This window comes from Lichenostomus cassidix, chromosome Z (assembly GCF_008360975.1).
Source record: "Lichenostomus cassidix isolate B80296 chromosome Z, HeHo_3.0, whole genome shotgun sequence".
Lineage (NCBI taxonomy): Eukaryota > Metazoa > Chordata > Aves > Passeriformes > Meliphagidae > Lichenostomus > Lichenostomus cassidix.
In genome coordinates, this window is record NC_139511.1 from 47,069,058 (window position 1) to 47,090,355 (window position 21,298).

Below are 21,298 nucleotides of genomic sequence, written 5' to 3' on the forward strand. Positions count from 1 at the left end.
ATGTGTCTTAGGGTCCAGGTCCCTAAGCAATGAACACACAGACCAGCCAGCTGTGTTACTTTTGGTAGAAATAAACTGTCCAATCCACGCTTGTGTGTAACCCTTCTTCCTCAGTTAAAAATGCATTCTCATTAACTTACCAGATAAAACTGCTCTTTGATAAGCATAATGTTTGTAAGAACTCCCTGAGCAGATTTTACTGCATAACATCTTTAGATTAAGTGGCAGAAAGGCTATACAGGCTAGACAGTGGCTATAAAGGCTATACAGAATTTGCTACGCTACAAGTCCATTAGGTGTTTCTATTCATTCCATGATGTCTTAGTGATTCAACACTTTTTTACAAATATGATCTATCATTTGTAACTTCTTATATCCATTTGACAATTTTATTATTGTGTTTCGTCATTACAAACACCAATATGAAACAGTAAGCACAAGTACTGGCTTAAAGCATTTAAATTTACCACAAAAAATAAAGCTACGCTATGAACTAATCAGAGAATGTTGGCCTTCCAATTCAATTCTATTAACTTCTAACACAATATGTAATTCTCTCAAGGACTTTGTGGAACTCCAGAGTCCTACATACTTTCTCCAAATAATGCCTACTTTTGGTTTTTTTCTCACAAGCAAAAACTCAAGTTATACCCTAGCCAAATCATTAAGACAAGAGACCGTAATATGTAGTCCAGGGTAAGAGTTAAAAGGCCTTCAGAGACTCTTTTGCAGACAAAAGCACAACTACTAGAAGGCCATTCTAATGCAAAATCTGCACCACAATCATATCATTGCTGACTTCACTACTGCACTTAAGTGTACACATAACTACCTGTTTTGCAACATTACAAAGCTGTAAAACCTAAGAAATAAAACTTCCAGAGCTTTTATTTACTACTACACAATAAAATTGTGCAAGGTATTAGTAAATACAACGTAATTTTAAAATGGCCAACATGCCCAGGCTGCACTTTATGAAACAGACAAGTAATACCTACACAAGGAAATTTGACAGTTATTTTAAATCCCTAATATCAGCACTGTAACCAGGTATTTTCTGTCCCCTTGCAAGACACTACTGCACGCTGAAAAAGATGACCATGATTGCCTAGAAAAACAAATGGTAATGTGAATAAATGAGAAGACAAACCTCACTCAAATCAGCATGCATCAGCGCTTTGCATAACACTGAAAGAAGCTTTTTAGCTAATTGTAAGAAAGCTTTAGCCAAACAAGCCCAAGTATGAACCTGATCCAATAAACTCCAAAGCCTGTCCATAAAGCTTTAGTTTCTTGGTGACCAAGTAGTTTGCCTATGTCTTAAAGGTGTCTGATTCAATAACTCAGAATTTCGATAAAATACAAGCAAGTAATTGGTCAAAAGCTGCCAGCTAAAGAGCTAAGTTGTCTAGCTAATTGCTAGGTTAAAGAACCTTATCCTCCTTTTAAAAAGTTTATAAACATTGTAAGGCCTTATTAAAACCCTCAAATCATCAGCCAGGAGAATATTAATGCTACATTTATCTTAATACTACAGAAGTGAAAACATGAAGTCACCAAAGTTCAATCATTCACATTTATGTCAGTACGTGGCCCAAGAAACCTGATGAACTAAAAACACCAGAGTTCAACACTAGAAAAGCTCACGTGCAGCAAGGTGAAATCTCATTAATCCTACAATTATTTATGCAATCCAAGATGCAAATGCATTTCACCAGTTACGATGACAGGGAAAGTGCTTTTTTAAACAAATCCTGAAAAATCTGAACTGCATGGCTTGTACAGACATAACAAACATGACATTAAAGAACAGAAGTGTATACTACATGCTCGATAACACATTTTATTCTGCATGATTTTTGGTAAATGCAAAATCAACAGAATTGTTTCTTCTATAAAAGCAAAATCTATAGAACTGTTTCTTCTATATCCTAAGAAAAGGGAAGGACCTCTATAGCGTACTACAATCACTTGAAGCTTGCCTATAGAAATTAGTACCAAGCAGCTACAATTTCCAGCCTCCCTTGCCAAAACATTGTTTTATTTGTAATGCCCTGTTATTTGTAACAACCTGCCATACTTTTACAGCTGTCAGAATACTCAATAAAATTTATTGGTGGAAGCCTTATCAGTTAAACACTGTTCCTCCATGCAGAATACTCGATGCCCTCAAAAGAACACAGAATATATTATTACCAGAATTTAAAAACATCTTCCAAGTTTCATTTATTTAATGACAATTAGAGAAATCTAAACTAGCAATTGTGTTTAATCAAATTACAAGCAAGACACCAATTCACACAACTAGAAAATGTTAAACCAGAATGAAACGAACTAGAAAGACAGCATGTGTTAATTTGCAGTCAGTTAAAAGGCACAAAACCCTGTAGTCCTCACTACATGAAACCAGCTTTCAGTATTACAATATTTTCTCTCTGTTTTAATACTAAGCTGGCAGATGTACTCTGAAGGCTATCCACTTATTTTTGCCTGTAGTCTAAAACAAACTGACCAGTGCTTTGAAATCCATCCATCATCAATAGGAAACCAAAATGTTCTGGCTTTAAACTACACAAGACTTGACACAGGAGTTCTTCCAAAGATGCTTTGTGGGAGGCATCTCTTGACTGCCCACTTTGGGCAGTCCCCTCTACCGAATGCACTACTGAATAAGAAGAAAAAGCACAGATTGCTATATACTCTGCTACATACAAAATTATTAGCTAACATGGATAAGCACTAAATAACTGCAGGCCACTGCATCATAAAACAACTGTGTTCATATTTTGAAAGATAAGATTATTTTATTCTGTGTGTTCTAATACAAAAAATTGCAACATCCACAAGCTTTAATCTACTACTTAAATTAAACAAACTACATTAAGCAAGCTCCAGTGTATGAGGAAAAGTAGTAAGACAGGAAAAAATAACATCTCTGAAGGTCATCACTTGTCACAGATAGATTAGCTAGAACACTTTTTTCCTTTCCTTTTTCTTTTCTTGTAAATTTTCACTCCCACGAACTATGGGACAAACTTTTGACAGAAAACTAATCTTGAGTATTTTTTTAAAGTACGTAACAAGATGAAAATAAACTTGTCCAGAGAAAGGCACGCACAGAAAGCCTCAGCATTTTTGTCAAGGCTGTTTTGCACAGTAAACTTGTTTGCACCATCAGCTCCACATGAGCGGGAAACGAAACAAGTAATAGAAAACCATGCCTTAATCTTTAATAGTTTCAGCAGCAATTTTACTTATAACGAAAGTAAAAACATCACGGGGAGATTAATCATTTTAAAATAGTTGTTAGCATATTCTATAAGTAGGTACCATCCAACTCCCTACACCGTTCGGCAAAGCAAATTCGAAGACGCAAAATACTGGAACAGTGCGCTTTCAGGTAACTGGAAAAACAAAATCACAGTTTGCATGTTTAACTGTTACTGAGCATGCAAACAGTTAATTCTCAATGTAGTTTGGGTTTGCATACTTATGTTTGAATTGTTCCCTTACTAACAGTAAATGTGCAATTATGTCTGCCTGCTTTATGCACCCCGCTTCAAAAGAGATCCTATCTATCAGGAATTCCAAATCTGCTGCTTTGGTTATATGATTGTATTAACTGTGAAAACAAATATATTGAACACAATGCTTTGTATTAGTGATATGAGACCAATCTCATGGTTAGGTATGTATTCCTCAGACATCCACCATCATCAGAAAGACTCAAGTTTAAAAAAATTAGGAGCATTGAAGATTTTAATAATCATAAAAACTTAACAAACCAGGAAACTGGACAGGTAACCATATTCCTGAAACCATCTCAATTTTACTATAAAGCTCTGAGTAGTTTGCAAACTTCATTTCAAGTTTACATTTTTAGGTTTTATACTACCCTACAGCAACGTTTCAAAACAATAAAAATGGTCTGATTTGAGGCCATAAATTTTGAACTGAAAAACGACCTGAATTCATTCCATAGACATTCTTCTCCCACACCAGGCTCACAGCATGATAAACATCTTGAAATCAGTGATCTGGGGAAAAGGGCAAGGAAAAAAAAAGACTGAAAAAGTATTTTTCTCATTTTTATCTGCAACCCATGATTTAAGAGTTTTTACTTCTTTTTTTTTAATGAAAACACAGATATGAAATCCATACCCCTAGCTGCAAGCAGCATGCAACAGCCTCCAGCAAAAGCAAGTTATCAAGCAACCTGAATAGCATCCACAATTGCTAACAGCAGGTATCTAGAGAAAAGTAAGTGTAGGGGTAGCTTATACCTTTTTCAGAATACCATCTCATTCTTCAGCAACACACATACCAAGGAATCCTCAGACACAGAGGATATTACTGCATTTCACAGAGTTTCCCCATGATTTTGAACCTTTGTAGGCCTTTAATATCCAAAAGATTTCATGACAAAGCACTATATAATCAACAGTATGTTAAGTGACATATACCTTCCTCTGTTTACATTGAATATTTCTGATATATATATATATATGTATTTCTGAATATTCTGAGAAGAGTTATCTAACTGCTCATATTTACTTCAGACCTTACAGGACTTACAGATCTCTACCATGGTCCATGCAGTTATGTCTCTAAGCTGAAAACTTCTAGTCTTACCACAGAAAATCCATTCCATATTTCTAATCATTCTATTTCTGGATCTCTACCAGTTCCATTAAGTTACTTTCAGTCAAGGGAAATCAGTATCCAAGCACTCTTTAGATGCAAATAAACCCATCAATTCACACAATGGTGTACCAACATTCTCAAACTTGGGTGGAGCCTTCTTCCCAGAGTCCAGACAGTGGTTCGGCCTAGCTCTCAGTTTTCAGAAAGCTAATTTACAGCTTTTACCTAAAAGTTCAGAAAAACATTCATTGCTAATGCAGCCTATAATATTGCTGGGGATAGAAATCGCAGGTGGTAGATGTGAACTCCTTCCTGATTAAGCACTTTTAAATAGTTCTAGTAGATCTGTCATTTCTGCGTACATGGCATATAACTAATTGCTTTTACAGGTCCCCTCCCCAAAGATACCCCTATAGCTTGGATTTCACAAGTCCTTAACATCAAAACATATTCTTTTTAGGGATATGCAACAGTAACTGTGATAATAATTTTCCTAAGGAACCACTGTATGGCAAATCCTTTATTAGAAGGTGAAGAAGGGCAGCATGAGAGGGGAAGAAAAAACAAACAAAAAACAACAAACACATAAATGAGTCTCTACAACCTGAAAAACAGAAAAATGTACTTGTCTCTCTTAAAGCTGCTTATTTATGGAACACCTGAAACTGCACTACTGCACCAATAATAAAGCTCACCTTCACTGTGAGCCCTTCCACTCTCATAAAGGATTTTTTAATTCAAAGACTTCATGGAATTCTGCTGCCTTCACATTTTGGTCTAAATTACCACAGACCCAATACCTAGTAGTCAGGCCACAGCCAGGAATGCTGCCCTTCTGGTTGTTATGACTGAAAGCATGCACACTAAAGCAAACCACACGTGTAGTGAGCTTGCATCACCAAAAACCTCCTCACTTCAAACTGATCCCAGGCCCCTAAAATGACATACCATTTAACAGGAGTAGCAGACTACTTAATGAACTCACAGAATAGTATTTGGGAACCACATGGCTCCAACCCACAATATTATATCAGACAAAAGAAGCAAGTTCAACTCTAAAGAGCCTTGAGGGGAAGTCGTATAAGGAGCATCTGAGGTCACTTGGTCTGAGAGGTCGTATGAGGAGCATCTGAGGTCACTGGAGGAGACTGAGGGGGAGACCTCATTGCACTCCACAACTTCCTCGTGAGGGGAAGAGGAGGGGCAGACACTGATTTCTTCTCTGTGACAACAGGACACAAGGGAATGGCCTGAAGTTCAGTCAGGGGAGGCTTAGGTTGGATATCAGAAAAAGGTTCTTCACCCAGAGGGTGGCTGGGCACTGGAGAGGCTCCCCAGGGAAGTGATCACAGCACCAGCCTGACAGAGCTCAAGAAGTGTTTGGACAATGCTCTCAGGCACATGGTGTGATTTTTGAGGCGGTCCTGTGCAGAGCCAGGAAACAGACTCAGGAATCTTTGTGTGTCCCTTCCAAGTGAGGACGTTCTATCACTCTGCAAAAATCTGTATCACAGTAAATCCAAAGGACATTTCCATAGGCACAACAGAAGAATATTGCAAACTTAGAAGTTTCACCAACTCAAGTACAAGCCATACTACAACTTTGAAGGCAACAAATCAGTTAAGAAAAAGTTTTCCCTCTATTATTAGTTAATATTTAGATTAGTTATTATTTAGATAGTTTACTTATCTCAGTTTTGAAGTATTTATCACAATTTATTCAAATCAAATACACCAAATACTTCCATCAAGTCAAACCCAAATATGAAGTTTGAGTTCTAAAACTTGGAGAGTTTCTCCCACTTTTTTGTTTCTATATCTTTATTTCTAGCTTAGTTTACAGACTTCTACGCTTTTCCCTCATTTAATTTTAAATTAAAACTACTTTTTTTTCAGAACAGTTTAGGATTATGTACAATTTATCCAGTTTCAAAGCCATAGGTTTATTTACCATTTTAGCAACTCATACACTGTTTTAATCAAAGGAATAAACCACGAAAAGTGAAACAAAACCTAACTCAACACAGTAATGTCTGTCGTACAACATCTACCATGAACATAAGTTTTTATCTAGATCATCTTAGAGACAAGCCACCTTGCAACAACTAGTCTTTTAATTTTAGTAAGTGAAATCCAGCAAGATATCACAGGTGTAATGAGCTAAATCCCAACAATCCAATCAAGTGATTCTACATTTTACTGGTAGAAATGCCACCAAGAAACTGGAACATATTTTGTTTGCGAAAGTTCCCTATCTACATCAGTCAACAAATTATTCCACCTTGTCTGGGAATCAGAAAGTGAAACTGACTAGACCGCAAACTTTTTTCAGCATTCAGAGATTTTTTCAGTATGAAGAGATGTGTTTTGAACTTTAACTCTTACAACTTTAATAACTTAAATTCAAAATCCTGACAAGTTTTCTAATCTTTGCCTATATAGATTTTAAAGATTATACAGATTGTCCTCAGTTTTCAGGGTATACTATTCTAAGTATTGTGTACCAGGTATACTGTCCCAAATATCTTGTCCCACAAATGCTAGACATAAACAGAGTTAAGGATAAAAATGAGTACTTGTATAACTCAGTAGTACAACTACTCGCACAGGCAAAGCCAACAACTCAACTGCTATGTGTAATTCCACAATTTTAAACAGGCGAAATGAAGTTGGAGGAAAGTGTAAGCCTACAGCAGAATTAATTGACATATGATGCCACCTACAAAAACTGAAGTAAACTGGAAGTCTTCCTATACCAAAACTACAGTAAGAGGTTATTTACAACACATTTGGGACTTTGGACAGTAAATTCTTGTTAACACCTTCATTATATTATTTGATTACACAACAATTAACATCCTCCAAATATAAAGTATTGCTTATCTTCAATGGGGTCTCCTGTGATTCTAAACAAAAATAAAAAAAAGTACTCACCACATCATTTCCTCATTTTGAGATATGAATTATCAAGCTTTCAAGTGACTGTGGAAATTTTTTACTAGGTAAGTACTAAAATCTGAACATTTCAGAACATCGCTTTCTGAACCATTCCTGTGATCACTCAGGGATCTTGAAAATACCTAATGCTAACAGAATTACAGTAAAGCACCTTCTCTTTGAAGCGCCACATATACTAAACTCCTGTTTCAAAAGGTGTTAGGGTGGGGTTTTTTTAATTTATATTGGAGGTAGTAGGATGAAAATACCACAACCCCATCCACGTTCTGTTCAGCATAATACTGATGAAACACATCTCATCAAAAGAAAACTAAGAAAAAACCTCAATATTTAAGTGAATTATCATCAGAACTAACAATTAGGCCAACCAAGAGCTATTAAACTCAGAAAGTACTTAATCTACTCAATCCAATATTTTATAATACAGTTAAGTGCAAAGTAATATTTTTAATAATAACTATGTTTGCTAATATTACCTCAGGACTATCATAATAATTAGAAATTGACAACATAATTCTATTATTTGAATGCACTTGATTGTCTATTCAGATTTAGTGCAGAACTGTTTATTTGATTTGTTCACAAATTAGGTCAAGAAATACAAAATTCTGCATGCAATACTCAGCAATAATTAAAGACTAAAACTTACAGGATTCTAATTTTTTTCCTATTTCATCGTATTTGCCATTAAAATAAAAATAAATCAGAGACCACATCAGATTACGGTTTTTTAATACAAACACTGACCAAAGAATTCTCCCTCATACACATTATTCCAATTCTGATCCAACAGCTATTTGACCATGTCCAAGTATTTGGGTAATACATACTGTTTCCTCAGTCACTCCCTAGAAAGGAAATTATCATCACCAACACAACTCCAAACCGAAGTTGAGAAAAAAATTAACATGAGGTGCAGCGGCTCAGTTTAGCCTCGTTTCAACTACTGAAACAGAATTCATGCTTGTATCTTCCATCTTCTTGTGCTTGGAACTTACTTCTCTGAAGCATTGTCATCAGTTACTTACGATGACTCAAGGAAAAGTAAAGCCAAAGCTCAAGACAAATTTTATACCACAGACACAAAAAATCCACTGCATTAGGCTATCACTAAGTATCTTTCTTGAGGAAGAAGTGATTCAGCTTAAAAGGTGTTGGTTTACTAACCACTAAATGGTAACTTCAGCTCCTATAGTTGATAATTCGCAGCAAAGTATCATAAATCTGCAGTTTACAAAAGTAAAAAAATAAATGCTATTTATTCTCTGAGCTAGTAATAAGAGTTTTAAGAAACGCACGGACACACGAGAATTTTTCCTGACATAGTTTACCTATCAGAAATTGTATTTTGTACACACTTCCAGATTCCCGGCTAAATTCCAATGCAGAAGAGAGAAAACCCGTTAAGAGAAGACAACTATCACGGCATAGTGCCCTGATCCCAAAACCAGCTCCGAAAGGATGCTCTGAAAGGGCTCCACACAGACAGATGTGGAACAGACGGTTAACGCCGTACTTTGCTCAACACACAACTCTGAAACCTTAGCTACATGCAGGAACGAACGAGCTGCACCAAAAGAGACTGTATGGAAAGCCCACAACAATTTCATCAAACCCCTGACAGACACAGAGAGAGGTAAACCTCTGTTTCACTCCGTCCACCCACTCTGAAAGTGCGGAGGACCTGCCTTACCTCCCGGAGAGCACCCACCGCCTGCCCCGACCCAGCACTGCCGGAATGCCAGACCCACTTTTCCCACGCCCGCCGGTTTCGCTTCCTTACTTCGGGGCAGTCGCCACCCTCTCGGCCGCGGCGCAGAGCCCCGCACCGACCCTTCCCGGCCCGGGGGCTGCCGCGCCCCGGGCCCGCCCCGGCGCTGCCCCGCCGCCGGGATCCGCCGGGACCCCCGTTCCGACGCGGCCCGACCCGCTTCGGCCGCCCCGCCGCCTCCTCCGCTCGGCCCCGGCCCGCGCGCGGCCCCACACCTCCTCCCGCACACCCGCGGCCGCCGCCAGGGCCGGCTCGGCGCTCGCTCCGCACCTGTCCGGGAGAGGCTCCAGCGGGCGGGCGCGGCCGGAGGAAGGGCTGAGGGGGAGCAGCGGCGGAGCAGCGCAGGACGGGGCACGGCAGGCCCGCCCCCGCGCCCTGGGGCTCCGGCCCCGCTGCGCTGCCCGCGCCGCAGCCGCTGCCGCCTCGCTCCCGATTTCGGATGACAGCTGCCGGGCGCGCACGCGCGCGCGCAGGGGGCAGCGCACGTGACCCGGGGAGCGGCACCTCCCGCGTCACGTGCTGAGCGAGGCGGGGCCGCGCGCTTGCGGGCGGGGCGCGGCGCTGTGGGGGAGCGGGAGCGGCGCGGGTCGGGCTGACCTGGCAGCGCTCGGGCTGAGCGGCCGCGCCCGGGGCCGGAGTGGGCTCCCCGGGCCGGAAAGGGCTCCCCGCTCGCTTCGCCGGGGTGCTGCGGCCCTCGCGATCCGTGTGCCCACCGGGACACACCTGGGGAAAGCGCCCGCCGAAATCTGAGCGCAAAGGCGGTCTGTGCAGAACCACAGAGTCAGCTAGGTTGGAAAAGACCTTTGAGGCCATCCAGTCCAACCTCTGGCAGAATGCCACCACGTCAGCTAGACCATGGCACTGAGTACGACATGTTTCCTTAAACACCTCCAGGGACGGCGAGTCCATCACCTTCCTAGGCGGCCCATTCCGATAATAACCCTTTCTGAGGAGAAATCGCTCTGCAATTACTCCTGTTGTAACCTCACGATGGGCAGGACCTTCCAGGTCCGTACGGAAGGTGTATCTGTAGGAGAAAGCTGCAAGGTCGGCATGATTATCCTAATTAATCTGCATGCCACAGTGTCCGGTATCAATCAGTACTGCTGTACAAAAGTGATTTTGGTTGCAAAAGTTTAATGTTGCTTTTGGTGACAAAGGCCCACAATGTACAATGCTGCGTCCTTACTTTCTGAAGTGCCATGGTACAGTACAATTTTGACTGTTCAGATTGCTGCTAAAATAAATCAGTCTGTGGTTTAATCACAGTATTATATGCTTTGACCTTTCTTACTCATCAGTAACTTCTGTTTATCTTCTATTTTGCTTCTGGTTGCTGTATTCTAGAAAGTAGTGAAAAATAACCAGAGGATGATTGAAGGACAAGACCTCTTTAGTCCTTCTTCAAGTATACCTATTATGTTAAAAGAAGCCGTACTTTATAGTTATATTTATCTTTGAGACTCAAAGACTTTTCTCTACTAAATAAACCTAAAAATACAGGAATTTATTTTATTTTATTTTGGTTTGGGGGTTTTTTGGGTTTTTTTTTAAGGGAGCATACCTAAAGCTGTAAGTGTGCTGTGCTCAGAGACATTCACATTGTTTTGTCATTTGGTCACAGTATTATACGCTAAGAAAACCCATGCAGCTGTATCTCTGAATATCGCTGTATGCACTGCCATATCCAGCAGTGTCTAAAACAAGTCATTCTCTTTCCTAGGGAAAAAAAATTGTTTCACTGAACATGAGTAGAAGAAACAGGGAGCTGTTTGCCTTCTTCCTTAAGCTTTCAGTGGAGTTAATGAAATATTTGTTTAATGCTTACAGGAAAACAGTGCAGCTGAATGCAATTTCTCATTCTTTGTTCTCTGCTTGCTAATTCACTACAAAGCAGAAAAGATTGATGACTATACATTGTTTTCAAAATGTGATCTCTAAGACTAATGCAGAGTACTTGTTGACAAGAAAGTACAGCAATAACTCTTGGAAGTATTGAGTAAACACCTCTCCTCATCTGTTGTTCTTTCAGGTTAGAAGTCTCTGTGAGGCCATGAAGTGCCTGGAGTGTGTCACAGTATTGGCAAAGTGTACACCTCCCAGAGCCCCTGGCTCAAGGAGGCCCAGGTGATGGACTAAGGGTGCACATGGGTGGTCTCAGAGCATTAATCCTCGTAATGCTGTGGCTATGGAAAACTATGCCTTGACATCATTTTTCAAAGCCAGTAGAACTTCTGTTTTGATAGATGGAAGTAAGGAAGTAAGGCCTTTTTCAGAATAGTTATGTAGCAATGTGTGGTCAATAAATCAACATTTTGGCTTGATTAAGGTGCTCTGGCACGGTGCTTTCAGTACTCACTCACCTTGCATGGTTGCGTCTCAAAGCACCTGTGAATTTGCTGGCATTTTCTACCTGGCAGGAATTACTGAGGTTTAAGTAAACTTTTCTGCACTTTCTTCCCTCTTTTCATGTTTTAGGCTATATCTTTAGGCTAGTTTTGGCTAGTAAAAAAACCCTGGTCCCATGTCCACAACCACTAAGAGAAAAGGTGGTTAAAGTTTTACCTGTGTTTTAAGTTGCTGATGTAATATCTAGGCAGCACAAGCCTCTGACCAATAAAATGGCCTTTCACACTGTGCTGTGTGCAGTGTATCTGCTCTCTTTCGCAGAGGTCAGAAACCATTCCTGGTCTGATGAGTTGACAATTGTTTGAGTTACAGGTTTGTCTTCCATGACACTTCTGGGTTCCTATTGTACCAGCATTGTACCACTCAGGGTGAAAAAATTTTTCCTTAATATACCCTGAATTTCCTGTATCACAATAAATGTGTTTGTCTTGTCTTATCACTTGTGTTTTTCCAAGGAGGCTCCATCTTTTCTGTGCCCTCCCACTAGCTAATGGTGGACAGCAAGATGTTTATCTCAAAGCCTCATACTCTTAAGGCTGAACAAACCTAGCTCCCTCAGTTGCTTCTCACTGGAGATATCCTCTCGGCCCTGAAAATTCTGTGGCCTTCTGCTGGAAGTCTGGAAGTATGTCAATGTCGTTCATATAGCGAGAGTTGAAAACTGGTCACAGCATGATCTTTCACCCAAATTGGTGCAGAATATCTCATTTCGGTTGTAAACGCAGGTCACTTCCATATCCTAGCAATAACCCTTAAAAATCTTCTCAGAATTTGAATTAACGTATTTACTTAACGTTGTAGTCACATAGCTAACTAAAGTTATTTTGGAGGTACAAAACGTTCATTTCTAAAATTCTACTGCAATACTTCCTGAAACACGAGATGGCAGCAAATACCAGAAACAAAACACTGCTGGCCCAAAGCAGAGAAGCTGATGGCAATGAAACAGATTTTGCCCTGCTCCTGATACACTTGTTTAGATTACATAGATTGCTACAATTTCTGTTATACTGCATTGAGTCATAAATGACGGTGTGAGTGCTGGCTGTTTAAATGTAATACTGACTGAAAATTTCTGTAGCCTATATGTTTGACCAAGAGTATGCAGTTTGGCAATGTTATGTAACAGAAGAAAAAACTTATTTTGGTTTTCTTAACTATATATCTTCTGTCATTTTACATCTTTTTCATCACATTTTAAAAATATTATAGCAACATGTAAGCTAACATGTTCCGGGAGTTCATTCACTCATTTAACTCTGTAGCAGTTAACCACTTTTGTGATATGAAAATGAAGTTAGGCACAGCTAAACTGAGAATAATGAAGAGTAAAAACACTAGCAGAACAAATAGCGAGTTGGTTTACCCATGTTTAAAGTTGGTAGGTATCTGTCGCTGTTGAGCAGCTAGCAGAGTAATGAAGGCACCAGTTCTCAGTGGCAAGAAGGAATGACCTTTATTGTTTTGATTTCATCACATATATAGAGTTCTCAAAAGTCACCCAGATTGGTCAGTCAGAAGCCTTCCCCCAGGCCTGATTGGCCAGGCCTGCACTGCCCAAGTTCTGGGACACTGTTCCAACAACATCCAAACTTTATCTTTATTTACAAAACACAAGAAAACTTCTCATGGGAAAAACCTGTGCTAGCCACAGGTATCCTTCTTCCGATTCAGTCATTCTATCCAGATGAAAAGTATTTTAAGTGCTCTGTCTCAGAACCTTTTGGGTTGATATAGAAATTCCCAGAATATCTGTTCTCCTCTTAAAAAGGCCAGACTAGATAGTCATAAATAGAACTTCCAAGCTGAGAATTCTCATTAAGTACTTAATTCTTTTATATTTACTCTTGACGTTTTATGTTAAACATAGAGGGAACCTTATTGTATTTAAATGTTAGTCACTTTCATTAGAAAGCTTACTTATCCAGACAATGTTCCTTTCAGCTGACAGCTTTTTTTTCTCAGGAAAATTTCTGTATCAAAGAGAGAGCTATTCCGTATTGCAGTAGTTCTAGAAAATGCAGTGCAAGTGTACTTAGGTATCAAGTCTCTGAGGCCCAGGTTCTGCCTCCCAGCCGGTTCAGCTGAGCAGTCAGAGGTTCATCATTTGATGGCACTACTGTTCTTGCTGCCAGATTTATGAAAAAAGTAATGCTGATTTCCAGTAATACTGGACAGATGGTCAAGAGTCTTAGATGTGCTGTAGTGTGAAAGGAGTGAACATTTAGCAGTACATAATCAGGTCACTTTGTCTTCTCTCTTTGTCAATGAGGTTGTGTTCTTTTCAGTACATTTTGTTTTCTGACCCATATTTAATAATGTTCCAGATGAAAAGTTTTGCAGTATCTGTCCGTTTTGTCTGCAGTACCCACGTGAATTCCATTGGCTTCAGTAGTTTTATATGCATAAAAGACAATTCCATTATAATGACAAGGTGAAGAAGAACATTCAGACAAGGACAAAGAGCATAGAATTTTTTCTTGCCCTCCACTGTAAATAAATAGCAGAATTCATGTACATAAGCTTAACGGAAAAGAAATCAAATACATCTTCTAATAAAATACCTCACCCAGGTACTTCCACTTTCTATGAATTTGGTTTGTTGATGCCATTCGCTGAAATGTAGAAAAGTCTTTCAATTTATAAATTAAGCACAAAGCCAAGGTGCATTCCACTTAGATTAAAAAATTATGTGTTAGGGGAACCAAAATGTTTTTATTGAGAAAGTGATAGAGATGTCTGGAGCACTGAACTCAGAATGCTCATGGTCTCTTGCTGTATGCAGAAACTGCTTTATTTCAGAACAGTAGGTGGCAGTCTTTATCTTCTGCTCATCTCATCCACAAGCAGTTGAAGTGTCTCTCTTGAACACAAAAAAACCCAAAAAACTAGTAAACTTAGACTGTAATATCAGAAAGCAAGGCTTAGCTATGCCAGTAATCAAACTGCTTGCGTTTAAACCATAAATTAAACTTCTGTAAACAGTCTGTGAAATCCACCCAGAATCTGACAAATAGGAGCTTACAAACAAGTAGCAGTTAACCAGTTATTGTCCTTTTTCTGCATTTGTGCAATTTGAGGTCTGAACTGATAAAAGTTAAATACATCCCTTTGTAATGCCCTCATCCAGAAATATATTCCATCTTTTCTTACTGAGCAGATAGGAGAGGCTTTTTTGCTGTTGTCTTGAAGTGTGTGTGTCTGCCCAAGAAGGTAATGAAGGAGCAGAGAGGAAACAGTAGACACCAGCTGGGCAAGTACTGGCTCAAGGATACCACAAAAAGAGCTAAAAGTCTGTGAGATTTGAAACCATGAAAATAAATTGGTTTGTATGAACTACTTTGGCAACTTTTTCCAATCAAAAGAAAATGGATATGGGCTCTGCTGTGAGTTGACTAACAAGAAAAGTCAACCACGAAGAAAGTCTGGTGCACCCTTGATCATATCATAGGTGGAAATTGAGAAAGCTTCTTTAAAAATAAATTAATTAACTTAAAAAACATTGCTTCCATCACCTACAGTGTTTGTGCTAGTGTCTTTTGTCTTTTTTGTCTTTAAAATTCCTTTATGTGATAATACAGAAAGTATTTGAAATAGCTTTACCTTCAGATCACTGCATAGAACAAGTATAAAGGAAAAAAGTAACCAAGTGTATACAGCCAAAAGTATTGCCTCAGAATACTATTTTCTAGAACTTGCACTATGTTTAAACTTCTTCAGAAACTGGAAATTAAATGCAAATTTTACTAACCAGGAGTTTTCACACTTTTAATTGTTCACTTAATACAGTAATATAGTATCTTATAGGGAGACATAAAAGTAGAAGAAAGGATTACAAAGCTAATATAAATAAATGTAAAGTAAAACCTTTAGCCACCTACAGGTTACATGGGTAGAATCCTTTAGTAAAAAAGTTGCGGATTGTCAGTAGTCAGAATGAACATGGATGAGTCTTTTTACATTTGAAGTTTTAACAATTCATCATTTTGAGAGTTAATGTAATGTAACTAAATATTGAAATAAATTTTGACCTGATTTTCATTTGATAGTTCACAATTTATTTGCTTTATTTTCAGTGTGGAAGTCTACAGACTTCTTAAAAAGGATTTTTTTAAAATTAATTTTGATTAAATTCAAAGCACTAATGCCATCATGGTTCTGAGAAGCAACCTGAATTCAGAACCTTTAAAGATGTTGAAACATATCAACCAAGTAGTGTGTGAAGATTAGTACATTTTTGGCCTCACACATAATTAGATTTGATTTGATGTAGCCATTGTTGTCCTTAGATACAGCCATCCATCCCATTAATAGTATTGTAATAAGACCTAAGACGGAGTACCAGAGGAAGTCCAAAAATATTCTTAAGTCACCTGACACTTAACTGAATTTTTTTATGTTGGGTTTTTTTTCTAGCTATAAAACAATGAAGAATAGTATTTGCTGATCTGGAATCAAACAAGGATTAAAACAGCAAAATTTCTGGAGTTTGCAGAGTAATATCCTCATCTCGGTACTTCTTGACTCTATTGAAAATGCACCAAGTGACTTTGGTAAATGGAAAATACTGAAATCAGTGATGTAATAAATCCTAATTTCAGGATGATAAATATGACTTAGATGTATGAAGACAAATGCATCCAGTAGGCAAATAATATTGTAAATAATTTTTTAAAGGTATATGAACACTCCTGAAAATCTTTTTTCTGGTCTTTCTGTTCTCTCATGCTGATTGTTTTTGTTTATTCTGTTCATTCCTGTGTGAACTCTCAACCTTCGTAAGAGATTATGAACTGTCATGTGCCAGTTCAGTAGGATTTTGGTAAAAATGGTAAGCAGAGATGGAGGGACAGAGCTTGGGAGGGGTTCTTGGTTTTCTTCCCACTTTGCAATGGTGGAATTAATCTGTTGGATATTGGCCTGGTGTATATCAGTATATAACATTTTCAAAGACCTTGTTCTTGATTTTTTTTCCTGCCTTGTTTTTTAAGACATAAAGAGACTTTTCAACATCTATCTAGAATAATAATGACATCCTAAGACACGGAAGTCCAAGGTTTTCAACTTGAATAACATCTGTAATGGCTCCAATCCAGAGGTCATCCAAAAAAGATAAGAAATTGTCAAAAGTTCCACAAAAAGCCTTTCATCAGCTTAACTTTCTTACATTACTACCTTAGAGCTTAGCTCTGAATTCCTATTTGCTTCTCAGAGATATATTTGAAACAGAAGATAGTGCCCCTGTCATGGATATAAATAAAGATGCTGGTAAAATGTTGGATTTCTTTTGGAATTACTCTCTGAGAAGACATTTAGAGAAGAGGAATTTATAAGCAAAATATCTGGCCATTTTCTGTGCAACAGCCATGTGCCTTCGCTGAGCTTTGGAAGTTTCAAGTTTATAGAAGTCTATCACAGGATAATGACAAGAAGAAGATGAATACTGAAACAAGAACACAGAATGGAGACTGGGGTTTTTTTGTTATTTTACTGGGGCTTGCACAGCTGACATTGCTTCCAGGTTTTTTAACCAGACCAAAATCTTAGGATATCATAGAAATAATTATAGGACCAGAATCTGAATTAGAACTTCAGTTAAAATGAGTAAACCGGCTAACTATGCAGGTTTTTGAAAGTAGATACTGCCAAATTAGTGTTGCTGTATTCATACTTTTTGTTTGATTTTTAAAAGAAGTAAATTCATTGTTTGATCTCAGAGCCTATCGCTACAAGCAATATTCTTAACCAGATGAGCCACAGCTAAATGCATTGTATTCTTCTTCTGTCTTTTTTATCCATTTCATTGTGCTCTTCCATGTGTTACAAAGTACAGATGGGGAAATGCAATGTTGTCAGTTAATTCCTTCGTGAGCTATGGCACCAGCTAATCCTCATTTTTCAATTTCTGGTGTGATCTGTGCAATCAAGCAATCACTTTGTTTAATCATTGTGCCTGAAATAAGGAATGGCTGTTAACAGCAAAAGTCAAAGGGATTGAGTCAAATTGTCCTTCCACAGACATCCATGCACTTAATTGGCATCACTGATACTAAAAAGATTAGCAAAAAGGGAAAATTTACACACTGTTTTACACAGTGATAAAGTCCTCACAAATCAGAGAAATCAAGCTACATCAGACAGCCACAGAATGTACAGACGAGTGCATACCCCAAATAGATGCTTGAATGCACTTGGTGGGATGTTATAGTATAGAGAAAGTAGGGAAGGAAGTAGTGAGTTACAGAGAAGCAGACAATATTACTAGGGGTGACAGATGTAGGAAACATAGGTACTTGGTATTGCAGTGCCCTTTCAGCCCAAGACTAACTGTATGAGCAGTATTAACCCAGGGGAAGAAGATGAAGAGGAAACTGTGCATCTCACTGAACTGTAGCAACGGTGAAGTAACCCAATTGAAATAAAACAGTAAAATTACTAACACAGACATGCATGTCCCTATATTGGGCTGCACCCAGATACTGTGCTTTCCAAGGCATACATTGATAATGAAACACAAGATTCTATGTGTTTCAAAGGCACTGCCATATAGAAATCAAGCTTTTTCACAGTGTACAGTGTCATTGTGTCATTTTTTGCTGACTGCTGCTAAATGTGGTGGGCAGTGGATGGTATTTGTGTTGAATCAGGGTATTTCTCCACTAGGTCAGTCCAGCAACTTGCTCCTACTGACAGGAGATCGTGTTTGTTTCACTCACACCCCCAGAGGTGCCCAACCACACACATTTCCTTCTATCACTTACCCTGCAACTTGGTAGAGTCCCTGTCTGAGCAGTCTTAGCTTATTAATCAAGTGATTAAATACGTATCTATAACTTTCTTATAAACTGGGATATTGTATCAATACACAGAAGGGGCCTTTCAGTGCAGAGATGTTACAAAAGCACTTGGCAACTGGTGTTACCCGAAGACTATGTGACATCTCTCATTCTCTGTAGTGATCAGTTCAAGCCCTCTCTGGTTACATGGCTCTCATTGTCCACTCCTAGTCATCTACATCCTCTTATTAGTACAAATTCTTATTTGTTTGTCTCTGAAACTCTGTCTGCAAAGGTTAAAAATCTATTTTTCATCACCTTTTTGAATAATTTCTCTTCCAATTAGAGTAGTTAAACTGCCTGGATAATATGGCAGTTACTGCTAAGAAATATGATTGAGTCTCCCACCATACAACCACCACTGGATAAAAGGAAGGTAAATTCCTCCATACTTGTAGGTTGTGCCTCTCTGCTTTCCAGTTTAAAAGGCATTCTGGGAATTCCCACGTTCTTTAGAAGTACTGCTAAAAGCATCCAGCTGTATATGAAAATACATTTTTTCTCTTCCTTTCCTGGTGTTTTCGCTGAGAGAGAAATTAAATAAGCTGCTGTGAGCTTCCCATCTTCCCTGACATCTACAACCCCAGAATTCTTAGTCTCCCTATCAAATTGCTGTGCACACTCCTACACAGTGCAAGGAAGGGGGAGAGGAGAAGCAGGGGAGTGAGCAAGTGGCACACGGTTTCAGGGTGAGCACTAAATTGGAGGACACCATTCCTAAACCATAACACTACTTTAAAAAAAGACTATGAAGAAAACAAAAAGCAAATAGGAACAGCAGAGCAGGGAAAAAAAAAAAAAAAAAAAAAAGGCAGGAAAAGGATAGATCTTGCATAGTTACACAGCTGTATACTCTTGATAGCAACCTCTCCTGAGCTGTGAGAAGCTGGAAACAATTTTGTTTCATTGAGCTCTAGCACCAACCCTTGGAATGCTGAGCTGATCTATCAGGCTGAAGAGTCATGGGACAACCATCACGGAAGCATATAAAGGTACAAAAACATCAGAAACAAGTTGCACTAGGTACATTAGACCATCATGGGAAGGGAGAGATTTAACTTCTTATTTTTTATTTATGGAAATAAAAATGTTGGTATGCATCCACAAAGAGAAAAATATTCTATTCCATATAAAATAAAAAGCAGCCATAGTTCAAACTCTAGTTGATATGGGAGTGAATTGACTATTAGAATATGAATTACTGGAAAAGCATCTTAGTTATGGAAGACGGGATAAAATAAAGATCCTAGAGAGATAAAATAAAGGCACTTTTCTAATCAATAGTATTATTTATACTCCCTACCAAATACTTATTCTGTACCTATTTAACTAAAAATATGATTCATTTGGCCATCCTGAATAAACCAAAAGCACAAACTGGCCACATATCTGACCAGAACTGACCAAGTTTGAAAGATGGTCAGCATTAAAATAGTGCTTTTCACTGTTGTTATTTCTAAGAACAGCTATGAAACAAATGTTCGTCACACTGTTTATTGTTATTTTTAAAACTGGTATGTTATCCATTATAGCTTTGTGGACTATTTGTATCTGAGTCAATGTGAAGTGACACTCAGATTTAACATTTTGTACTTTCACAAGCCCAAGTACACACTGATAATATTTACTTAGGAGGGAATCTGGCCGATCTCTCACCAAAAGCTTCCCTTGCTCCATCCAAATGTCTTTTCCATGGTCCTTTAGCTCTCTGAAGCTCTTTAAAACTGGCAAAGAGGAGCACTGTGATTTATTGGAAGGCAATGATCATGAAGATAGTGAGGATTTACTCAATCCACAAGTGTACAGGAAGTAGTTCACAACCCAACACATTCTGATTCTAAATCCTCTGTTAGAATGAGTTCACCAGGTTCTGCAGGGCAGAGGAGCATATAGTGAAATATGACTGGGTGGTTAGGGCGTGGGAGTAGAAACAGACACAAGCACTGAGGGACAGGGATGGGGGGGGGACCACAAAGGAGATTAGATTTTAATTAACTTTTTACTTGCTGAGGGCTTTGTGATAAATTCCGTTAAGTATGATCATGTGACTGGCAATGTGCTGGCCTCTATAGGGTTTTCCCTATAGAAGAATCTATACTTATGAAGAATCTTACTTATGAGAACAGGAAGAAAAATACCAATTTGATATTACTTGCTACTAAGTAATTTTCTTCATATTTTATTGAGCAGCCAATAAAAAAGATTTGGCAAATGGCTTAAGGTACCCAGAAGGAAAGTTGTGGAAATTGTATTTTTGTTCTTATCAAGGATGTATCTGCATGGACTTCTGAACAGGACTAAAACTTCAGATGAGTAAAATTATTTTACAAGAAAATAGAATCCTTAAACCTGTGATTCTCAGATTATTTTAGTTAAACAGGCTGTTGGAAATTCTTCAATGTTTTGACAGAAAATTAAATATTTCACTGAATGTTTAATTGTTGTGTTCACAAATATTACTATTCATATACATTTTCCTAGATCAATTACAGACTGCAATTACAATGGCAGAGCATTATACTGCTTTACAGTCTCTTACTACCATGCAGTTATTTTGCATCTCTACATGCATTGTCCACTTACTTTCTTCTGTTATTTCCTGCTAAGTAATTGCTAAAATGTTCAGACTAATTTATAAACAAAGGTTCTTAGAGCAACATGACACATACTCCTTGGTACA

At 38.5% G+C, this 21,298-nt stretch overlaps 1 protein-coding gene across 3 annotated transcripts in view; it reads right to left on the minus strand.

The window, feature by feature from the left end:
• Positions 1–9,834, minus strand: part of KDM4C (lysine demethylase 4C) — a 249,253-nt gene extending 239,419 nt beyond the window's left edge. The window contains exon 1 of one of the 3 annotated variants that reach the window (XM_085043366.1): positions 9,644–9,833. The gene's annotated coding sequence lies outside the window, so the exon portion shown is untranslated. Of the gene's footprint in view, positions 1–9,588 lie in introns of all 3 variants that reach the window. The other 2 variants (XM_085043368.1, XM_085043371.1) reach the window with 2 other exon arrangements.
• Positions 9,835–21,298: the final 11,464 nt, after the last annotated feature.